The 22,500-nt window shown below is 36.4% G+C and overlaps 1 protein-coding gene across 1 annotated transcript in view; it reads left to right on the top strand.

The window, feature by feature from the left end:
* Positions 1-22,500, top strand: part of LOC137642376 (uncharacterized) — a 36,428-nt gene that overhangs the window by 4,958 nt on the left and 8,970 nt on the right. The gene's annotated exons all lie outside the window — the stretch shown is intronic.

A 22,500-nucleotide genomic window follows, 5' to 3' on the forward strand; every position in this document is an offset into this window, starting at 1 on the left:
ATGTTTTTTTTTTTATTTTTTTTTATTTTAAGGGTTGCTTATCTAGTCCTGTACTGTAGGGGAACCCTACTCTCTACAAGACCTCCAAGGTCGTTTTATGATGTTCATTTAGGAGTATTTAACATTTCACAATGTGTATTGTTCGCTTACTGTTTGATCATCACTGTCAAAACACTCGCAGAATAAGAAAGTCTTCCGTTTTCTCGTGAGAGCCTTAATATCTTCAATTATTCCGATGTCTCGTGGGAGCCTATTGTATAGTCTCGGGGCCGCATATTTAAAGACTCTAGAGTCTAGAGCAGTGTTTCCCAACCCTGGGGGTAAATTACCCCAGTGGGGTAATGGACCCGTATTTTTGGGGTAATCAAGATATATTCTGCACTGATGATGGTTCATTTTGATATACATTAAAATGGAAAAGTTTGCATTTGTTTTGGATCCTTAAGTATAAGCAGCCAATAGCGGGCTACATGATACATACAGTTCTTCAGGTGGATGCAAAAAAACATCCGATGTTACCGGGTATATGCTCAATGGGGTAATTGATTTGTTGGAAATAAAATTTTGGGGTAATCATTTAAAAAAGGTTGGGAAACACTGGTCTAGAGCCTACAGTAGACACGTATCTAGATTCTAGTACGTACAGTAGTTGCAAAAGATTTTACGTTAGAGTTTGGTTGCTGATGCAATAGTTTTTGAAAGTATATTATATTGCTCGTTATTAGGAGAAATTTTAATTATATCGTATTAGGGGTAGAGAACCAGAAAGGTAGAATCTTCCTGTTCTCAGAAATTCATTAGCCGAGTGATTTAACTGAGGAAGTTTTTATAAATACTTCCACGCCTCACGTCTAACTGACAAAAATATCTATAACATGGGAAAAAAGGTACATCTAAAGATGACCGCTTTATTGAGAAACTGGAAAATGCTTCTTTGAGAACTTCAGGGAGCCGGCCCATATCCCTCCTTACTATATCCGCTTGAATGTGCTCTCCAAGTGCCTAAGACTGCGTCACTTATTCGGCAACTCCTGCCCGTTCAAGATGATGTATCTGTATTCAGGCATACTGGAAACGCCCCTGCCTGGTGATCTTCTGGACTGGGGTTCGAGTCACGCTCAATATCGATAGTTTCTTGTAGTGTATACAAGCTCGCTATTCTTGTGAGCTAAAGATGAGGTCGTTGGTAAGAGTCATCAGAAGCCATTATTTACCCTTCCTTGATCCTAGCTTGGGTGGAGAGTGGGCTTTTGCGCTGATCATATGTATATGTGGTCTGTCTCTAGGGCATTGTCACTGTTCCTTGCCTCTGCCATTCATGACTGGTCTTTAAACCTTTAAATTAGCCGAAGCAAGGACAAAGAAATGCAGGAGTAACACAGCATCTTTACTTGTTATCCAAGTTATGTACTGCATTCTTACAAAGAAAACTAGAGAGGCACTCAGTTGATAGCATGCCTTCGCCACGCTAACCAGTCATATATCTTTTGACTCCACAGTGTACTTGTACTTCAAAATAAAATGTATTTGTCATTTGGTCATACTTCACATGTCCACCAAGTTTCGTTGAAATTGGCTCTGTGGTTTTTGCGCAATGTTGTTCACAAACCAAAAAGTTAACTAAATATTTGCCATTTACTTAACGTTGTGATTATTTTCAAAGTAGTGCTGCGTACTAGTACTTTGATGTACTTTATCCAAAATGTTACAGATTCATCTTCGGGTCATACCCAACATGGACTACCAAGTTTGGTCACAATCGGTCCTGCAGTTTTTTTTTTTTTTTTTTTTTTTTTTTTTTTTGTGTAATGATGCTCTCAAACAAACAATGACGGGTAAATACATACATTTCGTGCGAAGGCAATAAAGAAATACTGGATAGAAAGAAGTCTTCACAAAGCAAACAAGGCGGTACAATTATAAGGGAGACTGGACTAGGATTGTAACAGGGGACATTACACCCATCCTCTAAATGGTCAAGTATCCCCTCTAGACACAGTGGAGACCGAGATCGTAACATCGAGTGGCAGCATTCTCAGCGCGCATAGGTGAGTTGTAACATTCCTGACAGCATTAAGGTTTAAAGGCCGTTCATGAATGGTAGAGGCAAGGGATAGTGACAATGCCCTAGCAGGACAATGCCCTGGAGACTGACCATATATACATATAATCAGTGCCCAAGCCTCCTCTCCACACAAGTTAGGACCATGGAGGGTCAGGCAATGGCTGCTGATGGCTCAGCATGTAGACCTATAGTCTCCATAAAATCGCCATTCTTAGTTCAAAAGGATGGTGAGGGTGAAGACACAACAAAAAAACTATGGAGCTTGAGCGGGTATCAAACTCCAGTCCAGCTGATAGCAAGGCAGGGACATTTTCAATAGGCTACTTATAGCAAAAATACAGTATATATAAAGGTTTTCAGATATAGTCCAGGTACTGAATACTTCTTAAAATGAACTTCTATTCATCATAATTCTATCAATAGGTGTTCAGAGAGAGAGAGAGAGAGAGAGAGAGAGAGAGAGAGAGAGAGAGAGAGAGAGAGAGAGAGAGAGAGAGAGAACAAAACTAAATTGAAAATTTCAATATAGTGAACTGCAAGAAAGGTCGCATAAAAATATAATAACAACGTATACATCAGGGTTATGCCGTTGAGAATCATGCAGGTACTTGTTGCAAATGAAATTGACCTTGATCTACGCCGTTTTCTATACCACAAAAACACTATCGATGCCATTTTCTATACTACTAAAACAGTATCGATGCCGTTTTCTATACCACAAAAACACATTTTTATTCGCATAATGTGTTTTGAGCGTTCCTGCTATTGTGAAGAGAAGCGCAAAACTGCCTGGAGTCATGACAGTAGACAAATCTGTCAGTCTCACATTCCATGTTACTTGTAAACCATGGAGCTTCTTGCAAGCAACACCTTGCAAGACTGTGTCGCTTTTTAAACAGTAACAAGGTGTCAATTTTGAAATGAATCTGGAAATATCTTTTTTTATGTATAGTAAAAGAAGTCGAATCATATTTTCTGTAATTCTTGAAGTTGAAAATCTTGTTTTAAATCTCTGGATTTATTTATGAGAAACGAATACACTATGCGGGAGAAAAGTATATATATATATATATATATATATATATATATATATATATATATATATATATATATATATATATATATATATATATATATATATATATATATATAATGTTTTCTATTAGTCTTCAAGTTGAAAATCACGTTTTAAATCCCTGGATGTACTTATGAGAGCGCTTATGAGAGCTGAATACACTATGTATGACAAAAGTATTTTTTTTTAATTTCTTTCTTGAGAATATTATGCATACTCATAAAAAATATTAATTGGCTAATACGTTTTTCCCTCATCTAATTATTTCATTTTTGTGCTAAGTAAATTAACGAGAGAGAGAGAGAGAGAGAGAGAGAGAGAGAGAGAGAGAGAGAGAGAGAGAGAGAGAGAGAGAGAGAGAGAGTTACAAGGATTTTGGATGTCTCAAAGACTTTTTAGTCCATCCGCGGAGATTCCATTTGCTTTTGGATAGAGCTAATTATAGTATTCTTAACATCTAGAGAGTTCTTATGATTTTCTCTAACTTATTCTTGAGCTCGTTTACCGTGTTACTGTTGACTACTTTCGCTGGAAGCGTATTCCATTTATTTGCTTTTTTGTAAAAAATTACCACATTGAGTGGTGGTGTATCTCTTCAATTCCATAGAGAGAGAGAGAGAGAGAGAGAGAGAGAGGAGAGAGAGAGAGAGAGAGAGAGAGAGAGAGAGAGAGAGAGAGAGATTGTCTAACTTATTCTTGAGCTCGTTTACCTAAGTGTTACTGTTGACTACTTTCGCTGGAAGAGTATTCCATTTATTTGCTATTTTTTATAAAAAATTGCCACATTGAGTGGTGGTGTATCTCTTCAATTCCATAGAGAGAGAGAGAGAGAGAGAGAGAGAGAGAGAGAGAGAGAGAGAGAGAGAGAGATGTTATAAGTTTTATAATCATTCATTTTTTGACGTTGATACCCACTGGCATACAATATAAAATTCTCAGGTTATCCGTAAAAATTGTCTGGTGATAGACGTTTAGCTTTAAATGTAGAGCGAGAAACTATGTTCAGACTTCTTCCCAGTGACGAGACTCAACATAGGAAAATCAGTTTACGTTGAAAGCAAGATATTAAAGTATTTAATCAGCATTGAGCCTTAGAAATATAAACTTTGACGCAGTCGAACCTGAAAAGACACAAGAAATTAAATATTGAAGATCAACTGTTTAAATGGTATGAGGCGAAAGAAGCATTGAAGATTGGCTAAAGATCAATGAATTAATAGTACAATAAGTTACCTCTTAATGATTTATCAAGAAACCTGCACTCAGCTGTGGGCTTGTCCTGCATACTTATGATAAACCTGGTAAATGAGGTAAAAAGGGCCATGATCTCAAATTTACTCTTTAAGGATGGACTATTACACAGGACAGTTGAATACTATCGCAAAAAGTTGTTCAATGCAGGATTATTACACTGGAAAGTTGAATGTTGTGGTACATGCTTGTATGTAATGCAAGATTATTGCACATGCCAGTTGAATGCTGTGGTACAGGGCTATGTGCAGTGCGAGATAATTACATAAGGCAATTCAATGCAGTGGTATAGGGGTATACGTAAAGCAAGATAATTGCACAGGACTGTTTAATTGTGTGGTACAGGGCTTTGCGTAATGCAAGATTGTTGCACATGGCAGTTGAATGTTTTGGGACAGGGCTATGTACAATGCAAGTTTATTACACAGGACAATTGAATAATGTGGTATAATGTTATGTGCATTGCGAGTTTATTACACAGGACAGTTGTATAATGTGGTATAATGCTATTTATAATGCAAGTTTATTACACAGGACAGTTGAATAATGTGGTATAATGCAAGTTTATTACACAGGGCAGTTGAATAATGTGGTATAATGCAAGTTTATTACACAGGGCAGTTGAATAATGTGGTATAATGCAAGTTTATTACACAGGACAGTTGTATAATGTGATACAATGCTTTATGCAATGCAAGTTTATTACATAGAACAGATGGATGTTGTGGTACAGGGCTATGTACAATGCAAGTTTATTGCAAAGGACAGTTGTATAATGTGGTTCAATGCTACGTGTAATGCAAGGTAGTTACACAGGACAGTTCAATGGTGTTTACAAGGCTATGTGTAATGTAAGATTATTACACAGAACAATTGAAGGGTGTGGTACAGGGCTATGTGCAATGCAAGATTTAAAAATGAAAATAAAGTTATTGCATGGTACAAGGTAACTAGATATGGCTTTCCAGATTGTTCTACCACCAGAAATAACAGGAGATACTCTGCGAAATTTAAAGGAGTATCTGATAGCTCAGCATCTAGTTTTATAGACCACAAAGTATGAATCTAAATAGAAAATTCACTAGAGAATCCGTGTCTTCAGTCTACACTGATTCAAGAACACGTGACCTCGACGTCACGTGTGGTAAATGTACCAACCCTTTCCCTCTAGCTCTCTGACCGCCACACCCCAATGAGCTGTAGATTGCTGTACCTGCAGCAGCTGTTGTTACTGCTGTTGCTACTGCTGTTGCTCCGGAAATCGATGATAGGGGCTCCTGTGAACCGAGGGTCCTGTCAGTTTCTCATACTTTGTCTGTGGTCAGGATTTAGGAACAGAGCGAGAGTTCTTGGGATCAACTACATTGACCGTTATGCTGTATGCTTATGCGTTGTGCGTTGTATTACTGTCAGAGGAAAATATATGTGAATACGCATACACACATGTATATATATATGATATATATATCTATCTATTATATATATATATATATATATATATATATATATATATATATATATATATATATATATATATGATATATATATATATCTATCTATTTATATATATTTATATATTTATATATATATATATATATATATATATATATATATATATATATATATATACTGATATTAGCTTATATATATGTATATATATACAGTATATATGAGTATATATATGTAGCCTATATATACTGTACATCTATGTGTTTATATGATTGCATTAAAATAAAAATAAAACAACAAATGCCGCTGTTTCTATACAACTGCAGGACAGAGGGCGCTGAAAAATCCTTCATATCCGGGTTTTGGCCATTTTCATCACCAAGCTGGTCACTGGTGATGGTGGGATACTTAAGTCTGATAGCTCATAGCAAACCAACCTATTATGGGTGGCCCTGACTAGTACAGCTTTGCTGATCATGCATGTTGATACACAAACCCTTTCAGAAAGGGGTTGCATGTATATATGTATACCTACATATATATGTATGTATGAGAGTATATATATATATATATATATATATATATATATATATATATATATATATATATATATATACTGTATGCATATATATATATATATATATATATATATATACTGTATGCATAAATAAATATATATATATATATATATATATATATATATATATATATATATATATATATATATATATGTGTGTGTGTGTGTGTGTGTGTGTGTGTCTGTATGTGTATGTATGTATATCATCAACTGTAGAACAAAGGCCTCAGCCATGTCCTTCACTTGCGTCTGTTTATGGCCTTTCTGTGACAGTCCACAGCTGCAAATTTCCTTAGTTCGTCGATCCATCGTCTTCCCTTCCTTCCTCTGTTTTTACAATCTTTAGAGAACCATTCTATCAGAGAGAGAGAGAGAGAGAGAGAGAGAGAGAGAGAGAGAGAGAGAGAGAGAGAGAGAGAGAGAGAGAGAGAGATAGATTCATGAGTTTTGAGGTGCAGTTTACAAAGAAAAATAATAAAATTATAAGTTGATTTTAATAAGTAGAGGAAGGTTGTAGTAATCCATCGTATCATTGTGCCTTTAATGTACAATAAAACATAGATTAATTAGTCTCTTGAACTTCCTTTTAAATATGTGCTAATTTGAAACTACTATTGGGTGTAAGTGAGACTTTTACACCCCATATATATATATATATATATATATATATATATATATATATATATATATATATATATATATATATACATATATATATATATATATATATATATATATATATATATATATATATATACATATATATCTTTTATAATCATAAATTGTTTGTAGGTTATAAGTAATATATTATCATATTTCTCATGCATTGTTATTAGTATTTTTTTTTTTGAGTAAACACTATTCTTATTTATATATATTTTTTCAAACTATCTATTTTCGTTGATGTCATATTTTTCTTATTTTAGTAAACATTATATATTTTTTGTGATGTCATTTTTGTTGTTTTAGTAAACACTGTATTAATGGTGATGTCCTATTTTTTATGTTTTAGTGAAAGAGAAGTTTTTACGTATAACAAGACAAAAAAAAAAGTAAGGAATTTGAAGTAATACAATACAGGAATCATTCTCGTATTTATTATTTGTTTTAGCGTTGTCTTGTTTTCCTTTTGTATTACAAAAATAGAATCTTTAAGTTGTTCTCATTTTCAAACTTGTATACATAAGGAATCGAAGAATATCGCATTGATTATCATTTTAGTTTAATATCATTAAAATCTCACAGAATTACACTAACAATAACTTTCAAAGATGAGTTCCTGGATATAACTTTCATGTCTGAAAAAAACCTTTGAAAGGCTTCTCTAAGTGTACAAAGTTGAAGCGTCATACAAGGCTTCCCTGAACGACTAGAAATGTGGTTATTATGTCTGTTAATCTACTTAGTATCTAACAATATTTAAATTTGGAACGTAATAGTCAACATTTTTAAGCTTTGTATTAGTACAGATTGTATTAACTACAAGCCACTTTTCATCCTTCCAGTGCTCTCATTTGTTGATGAAAAGATTGTTCTTAACCCATTGCATAGCTACCTGGAGTCTAGGGGTAGGTACTTGCTTCCTGGTAGCTAGTGTAGGTTACCTTTAGTAATTTGCTTCATGGCAGCTAGTGTAGGTTACTTCTAAGCATTTGTTTCCTGGAAGCAAGTGTAGGCTACTTCTAAGCATTTGTCTCCTGGAAGCAAGTGTAGGCTACTTCTAAGCATTTGTCTCCTGGAAGCAAGTGTAGGCTACTTCTAAGCATTTGTTTCCTGGAAGCAAGTGTAGGCTACTTCTAAGCATTTGTTTCCTGGCAGCTAGTGTAGGCTACTTCTAAGCATTTGTTTCCTGGCAGCTAGTGTAGGCTACTTCTAAGCATTTGTCTCCTGGAAGCAAGTGTAGGCTACTTCTAAGCATTTGTCTCCTGGAAGCAAGTGTAGGCTACTTCTAAACATTTGTCTCCTGGAAGCAAGTGTAGGCTACTTCTAAGCATTTGTTTCCTGGCAGCTAGTGTAGGCTACTTCTAAGCATTTGTTTCCTGGAAGCAAGTGTAGGCTACTTCTAAGCATTTGTTTCCTGGCAGCTAGTGTAGGCTACTTCTAAGCATTTGTTTCCTGGCAGCTAGTGTAGGCTACTTCTAAGCATTTGTCTCCTGGAAGCAAGTGTAGGCTACTTCTAAACATTTGTCTCCTGGAAGCAAGTGTAGGCTACTTCTAAGCATTTGTTTCCTGGCAGCTAGTGTAGGCTACTTCTAAGCATTTGTTTCCTGGCAGCTAGTGTAGGCTACTTCTAAGCATTTGTCTTCTGGAAGCAAGTGTAGGCTACTTCTAAGCATTTGTCTCCTGGAAGCAAGTGTAGGCTACTTCTAAGCATTTGTCTCCTGGAAGCAAGTGTAGGCTACTTCTAAGCATTTGTTTCCTGGCAGCTAGTGTAGGCTACTTCTAAGCATTTGTTTCCTGGAAGCTAGTGTAGGCTACTTCTAAGCATTTGTTTCCTGGCAGCTAGTGTAGGCTACTTCTAAGCATTTGTTTCCTGGCAGCTAGTGTAGGCTACTTCTAAGCATTTGTTTCCTGGCAGCTAGTGTAGGCTACTTCTAAGCATTTGTTTCCTGACAGCTAGTGTAGGCTACTTCTAAGCATTTGTTTCCTGGAAGTAAGTGTAGGCTACTTCTAAGCATTTGTTTCCTGGCAGCTAGTGTAGGCTACTTCTAAGCATTTGTTTCCTGACAGCTAGTGTAGGCTACTTCTAAGCATTTGTTTCCTGGAAGTAAGTGTAGGCTACTTCTAAGCATTTGTTTCCTGGCAGCTAGTGTAGGCTACTTCTAAGCATTTGTTTCCTGGAAGTAAGTGTAGGCTACTTCTAAGCATTTGTTTCCTGGCAGCTAGTGTAGGCTACTTCTAAGCATTTGTTTCCTGGAAGTAAGTGTAGGCTACTTCTAAGCATTTGTTTCCTGGCAGCTAGTGTAGGCTACTTCTAAGCATTTGTTTCCTGGAAGTAAGTGTAGGCTACTTCTAAGCATTTGTTTCCTGGCAGCTAGTGTAGGCTACTTCTAAGCATTTGTTTCCTGGAAGTAAGTGTAGGCTACTTCTAAGCATTTGCTTCCAGGCAGCTAGTGTAGGTTACCTTTAGTAATTTGCTTCATGGCAGCTAGTGTAGGTTACTTCTAAGCATTTGTTTCCTGACAGCCAGTGTAGGCCACTTCTAAGAATTTGTTTCCTGGAAGCAAGTGTAGGTTACTTCTAAGCATTTGTTTCCTGACAGCCAGTGTAGGCCACTTCTAAGAATTTGTTTCCTGGAAGCAAGTGTAGGTTACTTCTAAGCATTTGTTTCCTGACAGCCAGTGTAGGCCACTTCTAAGAATTTGTTTCCTGGCAGCTAGTGTAGGTTACTTCTAATAATTTTCTTCCTGGCAGCTAGCGTAGGCTACTTCCAATTATCTGCTTCCTGGGAGCTAGTGTAGGTTACTTCTAATTATCTGCTTCCTGGCAGCTAGTGTAGGCCACTTCTAAGCATTTGTCTCCTGGAAGCATGTGTAGGTTACTTCGAAGCACTTGCGTCCTGGCAGCTAGTGCAGGTACACCAATATAATTATATGAGTTATTACAGATGCAGCCATTTTGATCGTTGTTAAATTGATTACCAGAGAGAATTTACTCTGTCTCTTATAGGGCAGAAATTTAGCTAAGGAAGGAAGTACACTATCTAATTTTTTAATATTTTTTGAATGAAACAGGACAGTCTGCTTTGATAAGACATTCTTTCCTCTCCACATTATCATGTGGGCAGACTATGAATAAAATTGTAAAATCTCAGATATGGAATTTATGATTAGCTCGAAAATCATAATGCCTTTCAAAACATAAATACTCAGTAATTGAGTCTCAACATTTTTTTTAAGAATAAAAGTATTGTGTCTCAGTGTAGAAACTCGAGGAAAAGAAACGTGTCATGAGTAATATCCCTTACTTAGAACCATGCGTCAGAGGTATTATTTTCTAATGTTAGAAACAGTACTCTTTCTTCTGCATGTCCCCAGTCCTTATGATAAAACTGTATATATTCTTAGCTGTATTGGAAAGTTGTTTCAATCAATCAGAATACTACACACACACACACACACACACACACACACACACACACACACACACATATATATATATATATATATATATATATATATATATATATATATATATATATATATATATATATATGTGTGTGTGTGTGTGTGTGTGTGTGTGTGTGTGTGTGTGTGTGTGTGTGCGTGTGTGTGTGTTAACTCCTCTTAGTTCCTCACAGTCAGTAGAAATTTTGGTGCTACTATAGCGTGAGGTCTACCACACTATAGCGTGAGATCTACCTCCCGTTAGTACTATAGCGTGAGGTCTACTGCTGAATTATTCGTCCCTCATAAATAAAACACATTTCATACATTTGTTTAAGCAATAAACACTTAATTTAAACATATCTTAGAAATGACTTAAATAGATCATTGGATTTCTAATTACATTAAAAAAAGGAATAAAGGTAAAAATAAACATGTTATCATATATTTCCATACATTTATTCTAGCGATACACTCTTCGTACGTCAAACATGTTATCATATATTTCCATAATTTTATTCTAGCGATACACTTTTTGTGCATCAAACAGGTTATCATATATTTCCATACATTTATTCTAGCGATACATTCTTCCTACATCAAACAGGTGATCATATATTTCCATACATTTATTCCAGCGATACACACTTCGTACATCTTCTAAGAATGACACAAATAGATCTGCTTCTTGAACTGTATCCAAGATTTTGTGTTCTCTTGAAAAGGCGAGTGCTGCTTCTTCTGTCAGAATGACTCTTCTATAAAACGCCTTCAGCAACATTTTTAATACCCTCAGTCGATGATATCTCTTTTAGGCCGAGGGAAAAACAGATTTAAGAGCTGTGGGACGCTGGCGGCTGGTCACGCGGTAGACCTCACTCTCAACTTGGGTAGGCGACATATGGCGGTAGACCTCACACTATAGTAGCACCGAAATTTTGATGCAAACCATATGACTTAAGATTGTAGAGTAGACAGTATTTATTAAATCGTCAGGTTAAGGACACCAATTTTTACTGGGACCAGCATATTTTGTTGTGAAAGCATATGCAAAGTCAGACAACATTGCCAAAGGACAGCAAATACCAAGCCAAAAATGTCTCATTGGTCATTTATCAATGCCATCCCATGTGTGTACAGTATAAAGATGTGTCCACACAGGGAGTGATTTAACAGGTGCAAACAGATGCTGACTGAAGCTAGATTTGAGAATACATCGACTTGAGCATACGCACATATAGCGGTGTAGAAAAACAGCTAAATGGATAAATGGATACGTCAAAAAACTAAAGTAATGGATATCCTTGAAACCATTAGCAAGCTCAAATGGAACTGGGCTGGGCACATTTCCAGGATGACAGACAACCGATGGACATCACGAACAACCTTCTGGACACCTCGAGGATACACAAGAAACCGAGGAAGACAAAAAAAAAAAAAAAAAAAAAAAAAAAAAAACCCGCTGGCGAGATGACTGAGACCAACATGAGCAACAGTGGCACAGAATAGCTTGCGATAGAAGTCTGTGGAGGAACCTGGGGAAGGCCTACATCCAACAAAGGACTTTTGAAGGTTGAAATGATGATGATGATGATATGACATATAGCTGAAGACGCTGCCACAGTCTGTCTCTTTCCAATCAATGTATTTAAGAGAGCTTCAACCCTCTCCTGCCTGTTGGGGGTGTTCTGTCTTATTTCTCTTCCTCTTCGTATTTTGAAGTTTTTATAGTTTATGTATGAAAGATTTATTTTAATGTTGCTATTGTTCTCTAACTCCTATTGTAGTTTATTTCCTTTCCTCACTGAGCTATTTTCCCTGTTGGGGCCCTAGGGCTTATAGCGTCTTGCTTTTCCAACTAGGGGTGTAGTTTAGCATGTAATAATAATAATAATAATAATAATAATAATAATAATAATAATAATAATAATGAGTAACCTTCCTGCCTAGCATTCTGTTGGGTGGAAGTTCGAAACTCACCTTCCTTGTGAGCTAGTGATGGGGTATTTGAGAATTGCCTGGCTCTCCCTGGTCCTAGCTTGATGAAGAGGGATCTTAGTCGCTGATCATAGATATGTATGGTCAGTCTTTAGAGCATTGTCCTGCCCCTTGTCAATTCCATTTTTGAGCGACCTCTGTTAAGATACTTTTTAGTGCATTGAAGATTGCCATGAAATTTTTTTATCACGATTTTCCCATCAATTGCAAGCTAATTTTTGCAGTTGCTGTGACCCCAGTTAGCAGGAATAAATCAATCAATTATAGACGAATAGCCTTTGTAAAGGATTGCTGTAAAAATAACTTTTGAGTAAACATTAAAGAATCTAGATGAGCTGCAGAATTAAATTTTTTTCAGATATATGTCCATTTTAAATTACATTATTTAATTGCATCCGTGATAGTCGAGCGAATTCGTCAGACCTGCAATGAATAAACAGTTTTAATTAATATGTATTTTAAAATTATTGATAAGGATTAATAATTTTTAGGGCCTTATTAGGAATAAAGAATGCTCTGAACCTACTTGAGAAGATTGTAAGACTTCTCATCTAGTATTGGTATTGCTTTTTTTTTTTTTTTTTTTTTTTTTTTTTTTTTTGCAACGAAGTCCGAATTATGTGGAAGTCGGTCTAATTGATTGTGATATTTAGAAAATATACTTCTATGTAATGGCAGTTGTTTGTGTGCCATCATCATCTCCTCCCACATTGACGCAAGGGGCCTCGGTTAGATTTCGCCATTCGTCTCTATCTTGAGCTTTTAAACCAATACTTCTCCATTCTTCATCTCCTATTTCACCCTTCATAGTCCCCAGCCATGTAGGCCTGTGACTTCCAACTCTCCTAGTGCCTTGTGCAGCCCAGTTGAAAGTTTGGTGAACTAATCTCTCTTGGGGAGTGAGAAGAGCATGCCCGAACCATCTCCATCTATCCCTCGCCATGATCTCATCCACATATGGCACTTGAGTAATCTCTCTTATAGTTTCATTTCTAATCCTGCCCTGCCACTGACTCCCAATATTCTTCTGAGGGCTTTGTTCACAAATCTACACAATCTGTTGGATATTGTTTCATTGTCATACCACGACTCATGTCCATACAGTAACACATATTTACATTTCAGTGTTTTGTGTTTCTTCATCACCCGTTCATTTGGTTGGTAAATTGGGTAGTGTGATTGAAAGACTTCTGTCTTATGTTTAAGATTACTGTAGGACACGTGCTCCTTCATACTCTATTCATTTGATAGCTAACTTGTTCAATGAGATTGAAAGCGCTTTTTCGTCATATCCTTAAGATTCTATTGTCGGACACGTCTCTTCATACTCTGTTCATTTGCGTCATATCCTTAGGATTGTAAGACACTTTTCTATATCCTTAGGATTTTAGGACACTGAGTTTCGTTTATATTCCGAGGATTCTAGGACACTGAGATTTGATTATATCCTTAGGATTCTAGGACACTGCGTTTTGTTTATATCCCTAGGATTCTAGGACACTGAGTTTTGATTGTCCTTAGGATTCTAAGACACTGCGTTTTGCTTATATCCTTAGGATTCAAGGATACTGCGTTTTGTTTATATCCTTAGGATTCTAGGACACGCGTTTTGATTATATCCTTAGGATAATAGGACACTGCGTTTTGCTTATATCCTTAGGATTGTAGGACACTGCGTTTTGCTTATATCCTTAGGATTCAAGGATACTGCGTTTTGTTTATATCCTTAGGATTTTAGGACACGCGTTTTGTTTATATCCTTAGGATTCTAGGACACGCGTTTTGATTATATCCTTAGGATTCAAGGATACTGCGTTTTGATTATATCCTTAGGATTCTAGGACACACGTTTTGTTTATATCCCTAGGATTTTAGGACACTGCGTTTTGATTATATCCTTAGGATTCTAGGACACTGTGTTTTGCTTATATCCTTAGGACTCTAGGACGCTTAAGTTTTCTTCATTACCTGTTGATTATTCTCGTCATACTTACCGCCTACGTACAGCAGAAGATTTGTGATATGAATTTGTCGTTCATAATACGGGTTTACAAGACCAGCTACCACCATCCCTCTTAGGATTAGGATATTCAACTCCTTATTAAAGGATTGAGAAGCCATTGAAAGCTTTGCTCTTTGGATACGAGTGAATTGAATGTTGGTGTAGGTGTATTTGTCTATTGAGGTAAAAAATATTTTTCTGAAAGGATTCCCCGAATGAAAATATGTTCATAGATGCATAATTTTCTTGAACTTTAATTCGTATTGGGTATGCAAAATTTTCTAATGTAGTTTATTACTAATTAACGCTCCACTTTGGTAATATGTTGAGAGTGTGGGTCTTCGAGAATGCATACATCATGTAGATAGATCCGAGTAGCACTCGTAAGGGCGAGACTAAAGTTGATCACGGATCGCCAGTGAAGAAAAGAGACTGCTTGATCTCTCTCTCTCTCTCTCTCTCTCTCTCTCTCTCTCTCTCTCTCTCTCTCTCTCTCTCTCTCTTATGTACGTCAGCATTCTCACCCTAACGCCTGACTATGTATTGACCCGCAGACTCTTGCTGTATCTGCTTTACACCAAAATCACCTGTCAGAATGTGTTATTCACAGTGACTGTGTGGGTCTGCAGACGAAGGCTGATATGTCAGAATCAGTTATTTTAAGATATTAATGTCCTTTAATGAATTGGAACACATGATCCTAGGAAACAGACTGTTCACCTCTTTTTACCACTGTAGTTAAGTCGAGTATTTTAACCATATCGAATAGAAGAAAGTGCAAGTAGGATTTTTCAAGTTTCAGTAAGGTCTTTCATGGGATGATTGGTAAATGAAGACTGGACGAATTACTCAAGTCTCCGTAGCTTACCTTTGTCAGTTGCACCCACTTTTGAGCTTTCTACCTTACCTTTCTACCTTTTGCAATCCAACTTCCTTTAACAGTAGAGATTTCATCAAATATTATCATCGCATTAGGTAGCCTCCCAAGGTTTAAAGGTCGCTCATGAATGGCAGAGGCAAGGGACAGTGACATTGGCCTATTGAGAAGGACAATGTTCTACAAACTGACCATATATATATATATGATCAACGCCCAAGCCCCATCTCCACCCAAGCTAGGACCTAGGAGGGCCAGGGAATGGCTGCTGATGACTTAGCAAATAGACCTATAGGCTCCCCCAAACCTTCCATTCTTAGCTCACAAGGATGGTGAGGTTGTAGTGACCAAAGGAACTAACGAGTTTGAGCGGTACTCGAGCCCTAGTCTGGCGTTCACCAGGCGGGGACATTACCACATTGGCCATCATAAATCAGGGCCGTTCAAGTTGTTTAGTTTAAGGACCACTTGTGTGTGTGTATATATATATATATATATATATATATATATATATATATATATATATATATATATATATATATATATATATATATTCCTTTTCTGAGTATGAATACCTTAACGTGGTGAATGGGTCTGTGTATCGCCATGATCAGCAAAACTGTACTAGCCAGAGCCACCCATACTAGGTTGGCTTGCAGTGAGCGATCAGACAAAAGTGTCCCACCATCACCAATCCGCAGTGGCCACCGTGGTGATGAAAATGTTCAAACCCTAGACGTGCAAATAAGGACACGCCTGAGGCCTTTGTCCTGCAGTGGACTAGAAACGGCTACATCTGTGGTTGGTGCTGTGTATATGTGCATTCTTCCTCCAATATCACAAATCATTATTATTATTATTATTATTATTATTATTATTATTATTATTATTATTATTATTATTATTATTTTTTGCTAAGCTACAACCTTAGTAGGAAAAGCAGGATATGCTACAAGCCCTGGGGCTTCAACAGGGAAAGTAACCCAGTGAGGAAAGGAAACAAGGAAAAATAGAATATTTTAAGAACAATAACATTAAAATATTTCCTATATAAACTATAAAAAACTTTAGCAAAACAAGAGGAATAGAAATAAGATAGAATAGTGTGCCCGAGTGTACCCTCAAGCAAGAGAAACCTACAATGACTGTCATCTGTATTGCACGTGTATTTTGTCTTAGGTAGTGCCATATCTGAACCATGATCTTCCGCTGTCCTGGATTAGAGTTCTCTTGCTTGAGGGTACACTCGGGCACACTGTTCTATCCTATTTCTCTTCCTCTGGTTATTTTGAAGTTTTTATAGTTTATATATGAAAGATTAATTTTGATGTTGTTATTGTTCTAAAACTTCTCTTGTAGTTTATTTCCTTATTTCCTTTCCTCACTTGGCTATTTTCGCTATTTTCCAACTCTGGTTGTAGCTTAGCAAGTGATAATAATAATGATAATAATAATCATAATAATAATAATTTCATATACACTCATACACTGTTAATAATATCGGTGGCCATGTTGCAATTCTCTCTCTCTCTCTCTCTCTCTCTCTCTCTCTCTCTCTCTCTCTCTCTCTCTCTCTCTCTCTCTCTCTCTCAATAGAAACAAAACTGTTCAGGCTTGTCATTGCATGTTTCAAATTGTTAAAGTTGTTATGTCATTGTTATTCTCAACCGTTTGTATATAAGCTTGTTACGTCTCTTGAGTAAGCCAGCCATGTCCGTGTTTTTGTGTTTGTGTTTGTTTGTTAATAGCTTCCTGACCACAAACGTAGAGTAATGCAACTTGCAGGGATTAACTGTTATGTAAAAAGTTGGAAACAATTTAATTTTTGAAGGTCAAGGTCAAAGGTCAAGGTCACAGTCTAGAAAAATGTGTTTTTGTGTGTATGTTTGTTTGTGAACAGCTTCCTGACCACAATCGTAGAGTAATGAAACTTGCAGAGATTAACTGTTATGTAAAAAGCTGGAAACAATTAAATTTTGGAAGGTCAAGGTCAAAGGTCGAGGTCACGGTCTACCAAAATGTCCAATACACGTAATCAGCCATACGTTTGGTCACTTGTCACAGAGACTTCAAACTTGGTTCATATTTGAGTGTATAAAAATCCACACCAATTAATACATGTTAATGTCAAAGGTCAAGGTCAAGGTCGAGTAAAAGGTCGGGAAATAAGCTGCCACAGCAGAGGTCTGCGCTCTACTGAGTGTACCTCCAGTTTGTTCTGTGTTTGGAAAGTTTTTGTTTTCAACTGAAAATAATTAATTGGTTTTTTTTTGTGACATTTACTAAATGTATTTTTTTCCTAAATCAATTTTTATTATTAAAGGAAGATAAAATTAGGTTCGGCTGTTTATATTCCAGCTGTGACCAGACTGTGGAATGGTCTTCCTAATCTGGAAGTTGAATCTTTGGACCTTCAGAAGTTCAGGCTTGCAGCGAATGTTTTCATGTTGACATGCGTCTCTCTTCATAGTTTGTATATGACAGATTTATTTTAATGTTACCAATCTTAAAATGATTTATATTTTTTTTATTCATTACTTCTCATATAAAGTTAATTTGGTGCTACTATAGTGTGAGGTCTACCGCCATATGTCGCCTACCTAGTTGGAGTGTGACCAGCGTCCCAGAGCCCCGCACCTAACCATCGAACATGTGAACTGCCCAAATCCATAAAAAACGGGACTGATCTATTTGTGTCATTCTTAGAAGATGTACGAAGTGTGTATCGCTAGAATAAATGTATGGAAATGTATGATAACCTGTTTGGTGTACGAAGAGTGTATCGCAAGAATAAATGTATGGAAATATATGATAACCTGTTTGGTGTACGAAGAGCGTATCGCAAGAATAAATGTATGGAAATATATGATAACCTGTTTGGTGTACGAAGAGCGTATCGCAAGAATAAATGTATGGAAATGTATGATAACCTGTTTGGTGTACGAAGAGCGTATCGCAAGAATAAATGTATGGAAATGTATGATAACCTGTTTGGTGTACGAAGAGCGTATCGCAAGAATAAATGTATGGAAATATATGATAACCTGTTTGGTGTACGAAGTGTGTATCGCTGGAATAAATGTATGGAAATATATGATAACCTGTTTGGTGTACGAAGAGTGTATCGCTGGAATAAATGTATGAAAATATATGATAACATGTTTGATGTACGAAGAGTGTATCGCAAGAATAAATGTATGGAAATATATGAAAACATGTTTATTTTTACCTTTATTCCTTTTTTTTAATGTAATTAGAAATCCAATTATCTATTTAAGTAATTTCCAAGGTATGTTTAAATTAAGTGTATATTGCTTAAACAAATGTATGAAATGTGTTTTATCTATGAGGGACGAATAATTTAGCAGTAGACCTCACGCTATAGTACTAACGGGAGGTAGATCGCACGCTATAGTGTGGTAGACCTCACGCTATAGTAGCACCGTTAATTTAATCCATTTCCTCACTGGGCTATTTTCCCAGTTGGAGCCCTAGGGCTTGTAGCATTCTGTGTTTCCAACTGGGGTTGTAGCTCAGCTAGTATTAATAATGATACCTACATCAAATTTGTCAAATGCTTATGTTCAAGACCTTTAATTGGTGCTATTATAGTATGCTATCTACCGCCGATTTTGCTATCTACCACCCCTTCTGAAATTTTGGAATTGCTTTATTATTTTGTTTATGAGACCCCAATTAACACTACTTTACAATTAACTGGGAAATCACCTAATACTGTTACTGATTGGTTTAATGTGTCTGGAAGTGTGTAGTGTGGTGGTTTCAATTGGAAAGTTCTGAGAGAATGCGTATTTCCTGCTTTCTTGAATGATGTAAGATATGTTTACAAGCCGTAGTAGAATAAATTTTTGATTGAATATTTTTCATAGATTATTTTCTTTCAGTTTTGTAATATTCAATTTTTCATATGATTAACTTGTAACATTGTTGTATGATGAGCTTTGAATAATTTGTAAAAAAAAGTTTCCCTACAAACTTCTTATAATTATGCACCCATGTTGTCCAGCCAATAAATATTATCAAACTATAATTAAAGTCCAATGAGGATAACATACTGGTGGTAAGTAATCTGTTTGATAATCCTCATCAAACAGGAGGATTAACATTGACGGTAGATAACATACTTTGCGGTAGATACCATACTATAGTAGAAATTCGACGGTAGATAGCATACTATAATAGCACCCTTTAATTTGTGTATTGAATGTCATGTGATAAATTATTTAAAAAAAAAAATAAGAGAAAATGGTGTGTGGGTGTACGTACGTACATTATCGAGTTTTTATCTTTAAAAAGAAAAATATATATTTTTGTACACCATTGTTATTTTTTCAGTTACAAAATTCACCATCAGTTTTTTTATATAGAAGAGTGAGAAATAGTTTTTGCTTATTGTAACCTTAATTAATAAAATAGGTTATGCTTTGTCCATTATAATTATACGCAAATGAGACATGGAGAGTAATTGAAAAAAAATGTCAATAATTGTCGCATGTTTACCTACTGGAAAGTGTATTGTGCGTAAATTGTGTCAATGTTTATTTACCGGGAGGTGTTCTGTGCGTCTATTTACATGTACTGTAGAGATGTACTTAGAATGTTCTCCGTTTGTTGTCTTTAGAACGTATTCTTATTGTTACAAGCCAGGCTGCAACCCTAGTTGGAGAGAGAGAAGGTCGGGTACACTGTAATAAATGGACCTGCGTTGAAAATCAGCCCAGTGTGGAGAAGAAACAGAAATGTCAAGTTAAACATTGATCACATTATGGAATGATCTTCCTAGATTCGCAGTTCAGTCAGTGGGATTTCAGTTCAGGCTTACATCGAATGGTTTAATCTTGAACAGGTTAATGTAAGTTATAAGTCTCGTTCTATAGTTTAAGATATTTTAAATCTTTTATCCATTATTCATATACAGTTTATTTGCAATTCTCTCGGCTTATATAGTTTATTTGCAATTCTCACGGCTTATATAGTTTATTTGCAGTTCTCACGGCTTCTATAGTTTATTTGCCGTTCTCTCGGCTCATATAGTTTATTTGCAATTCTCTCGGCTTCTATAGTTTATTCGCTGTTCTCTCGGCTTATATAGTTTATTTGCTGTTCTCTCGGCTTAAATAGTTTATTTGCAGCTCTCTCGGCTTCTATAGTTTATTCGCTGTTCTCTCGGCTCCTATAGTTTACTCGCTGTTCTCTCGGCTCCTAGTTTACTCGCTGTTCTCTCGGCTCCTATAGTTTACTCGCTGTTCTCTCGGCTTCTATAGTTTATTTGCTGTTCTCTCGGCTTCTATAGTTTATTCGCTGTTCTCTCGGCTTATATAGTTTATTTGCAGTTCTCTTGGCTTATATGGCTTATATAGTTTATTTGCAGTTCTCTCGGCTTATATAGTTTATTCGCTATTCTCTCGGCTTCTATAGTTTATTCGCTGTTCTCTCGGCTTCTATAGTTTATTCGCTGTTCTCTCGGCATCTATAGTTTATTCGCTGTTCTCTCGGCTCATATAGTTTATTCGCTGTTCTCTCGGCTCATAGTTTATTCGCTGTTCTCTCGGCTCATATAGTTTATTCGCTGTTCTCTCGGCTCATATAGTTTATTCGCTGTTCTCTCGGCTTCTATAGTTTATTTGCTATTCTCTGTGCTATTGGCCTCGTTGAAGCCCTTGGTCTTGTAGCATTCTGCTTTTCTAAGCAGAGCTGTAGCTTGGCTACTAATAATGATAATAAATAACAATAATAAATAGATAAATGTCAATGTAAATTGTGATCAGATTATGGAATAATCTTCCTAATCTCACAGTTCAGTCAGTAGGACTTCAGAAGTTCAGCCTTGCATCAAATATTTTCATGTTGAACAGGTTAATATGTCTCGTTCTTTAGTTTATATATGACGGATCTATGTTAAAGTTGTTACTGATCTTAAAGTATTTTAAATCTTTTATCCATTACTTATATATAGCTTATTTGCTATTCTCTGGGCTATTGGCCTTGTTGAAGCCCTTGGTCTTGAAGCATTTTGCTTTTCTGAACACGGCTGTAGCTTGGCTAATTATAATGATTATAAATAAACTAGCAAACAATTTGATGTTTGTTTTTGCAGTGTTGGAACAAATTATATATTTTGTTTATAAGATACTCAGAGATTGCTAAACTAGCAAACAATTTGATGTTTGTTTTTGCAGTGTTGGAACAAATTATATATTTTGTTTATAAGATACTCAGAGATTGCCTTAAAATTTCAGAGGAGCCGTCAAAGTATATGAAGTGTTAAGCTCCAAAGGCTAATTAGCGAAAGGAAAATGATAGGATCTGGAGATGTATTCGTTCACAGTATTATAACCAAACTGGCAGACAGTTAAAAAGATAAACATTTATACTAAACTGACAGTTCACACGTCCAAGTCCACATGAAGGCAAAGTAATATGGAAATTGTACATAAATGAAAGTTGCAACCCACGCGGGAGTTCTAAAGTTTAGGAGGGCTTCTGAATTGAAGGGTCCAAACCATGCGAGGTATAGAATGACTGGAAGCATTGGTAAGGAGGAATGGAAACTCTATAACGAAATTGAGAAAAAAAGGAAGTTTGCCGTCGAAGGGTTAAATGATTTTAAACTTTGTCTCTTGGTCATTGTGTCTTCTGTGCCTTTCAAGAGCAAGGAGAAAATGTTGCGACATGAAATGATCTCTAGCGTGAGTTATTGCAGCAGACTCTTGTGGAATAAAAATTGAAATGATCGTTGGAGTCGAGAGCCGAGCCCAACACAAAAGAAGTAGCGAGAAATCGAGAAAGTATGAGTTGATATTGCAGCTGTAGTGGAGGCTCCAGAAGGCTGGGAATAATGATGTGATGGGGGCTGCCTCCGGGAGTAGGGGAGCATATGAGGGGTATGGGGCCTTGGATGAATAGGAGTGGCTGGCGCTCCTGTAAGAGGCGAGTCAAAGGGAAGGGGGGGCGGGTTGGCTAGGAGTGAAGAGAGCGGGACGGGGGATGTGGGGATGGGGGCGAGAGTTACATAGAAGGGATCTCTCAGTGGGTCGAACGTGTTGAGAAGCAAAGCAGCAGCAGCGAAGCCTGATTGG

The sequence above is a fragment of the Palaemon carinicauda genome, chromosome 6 (assembly GCF_036898095.1).
Source record: "Palaemon carinicauda isolate YSFRI2023 chromosome 6, ASM3689809v2, whole genome shotgun sequence".
NCBI classification, from domain to species: domain Eukaryota; kingdom Metazoa; phylum Arthropoda; class Malacostraca; order Decapoda; family Palaemonidae; genus Palaemon; species Palaemon carinicauda.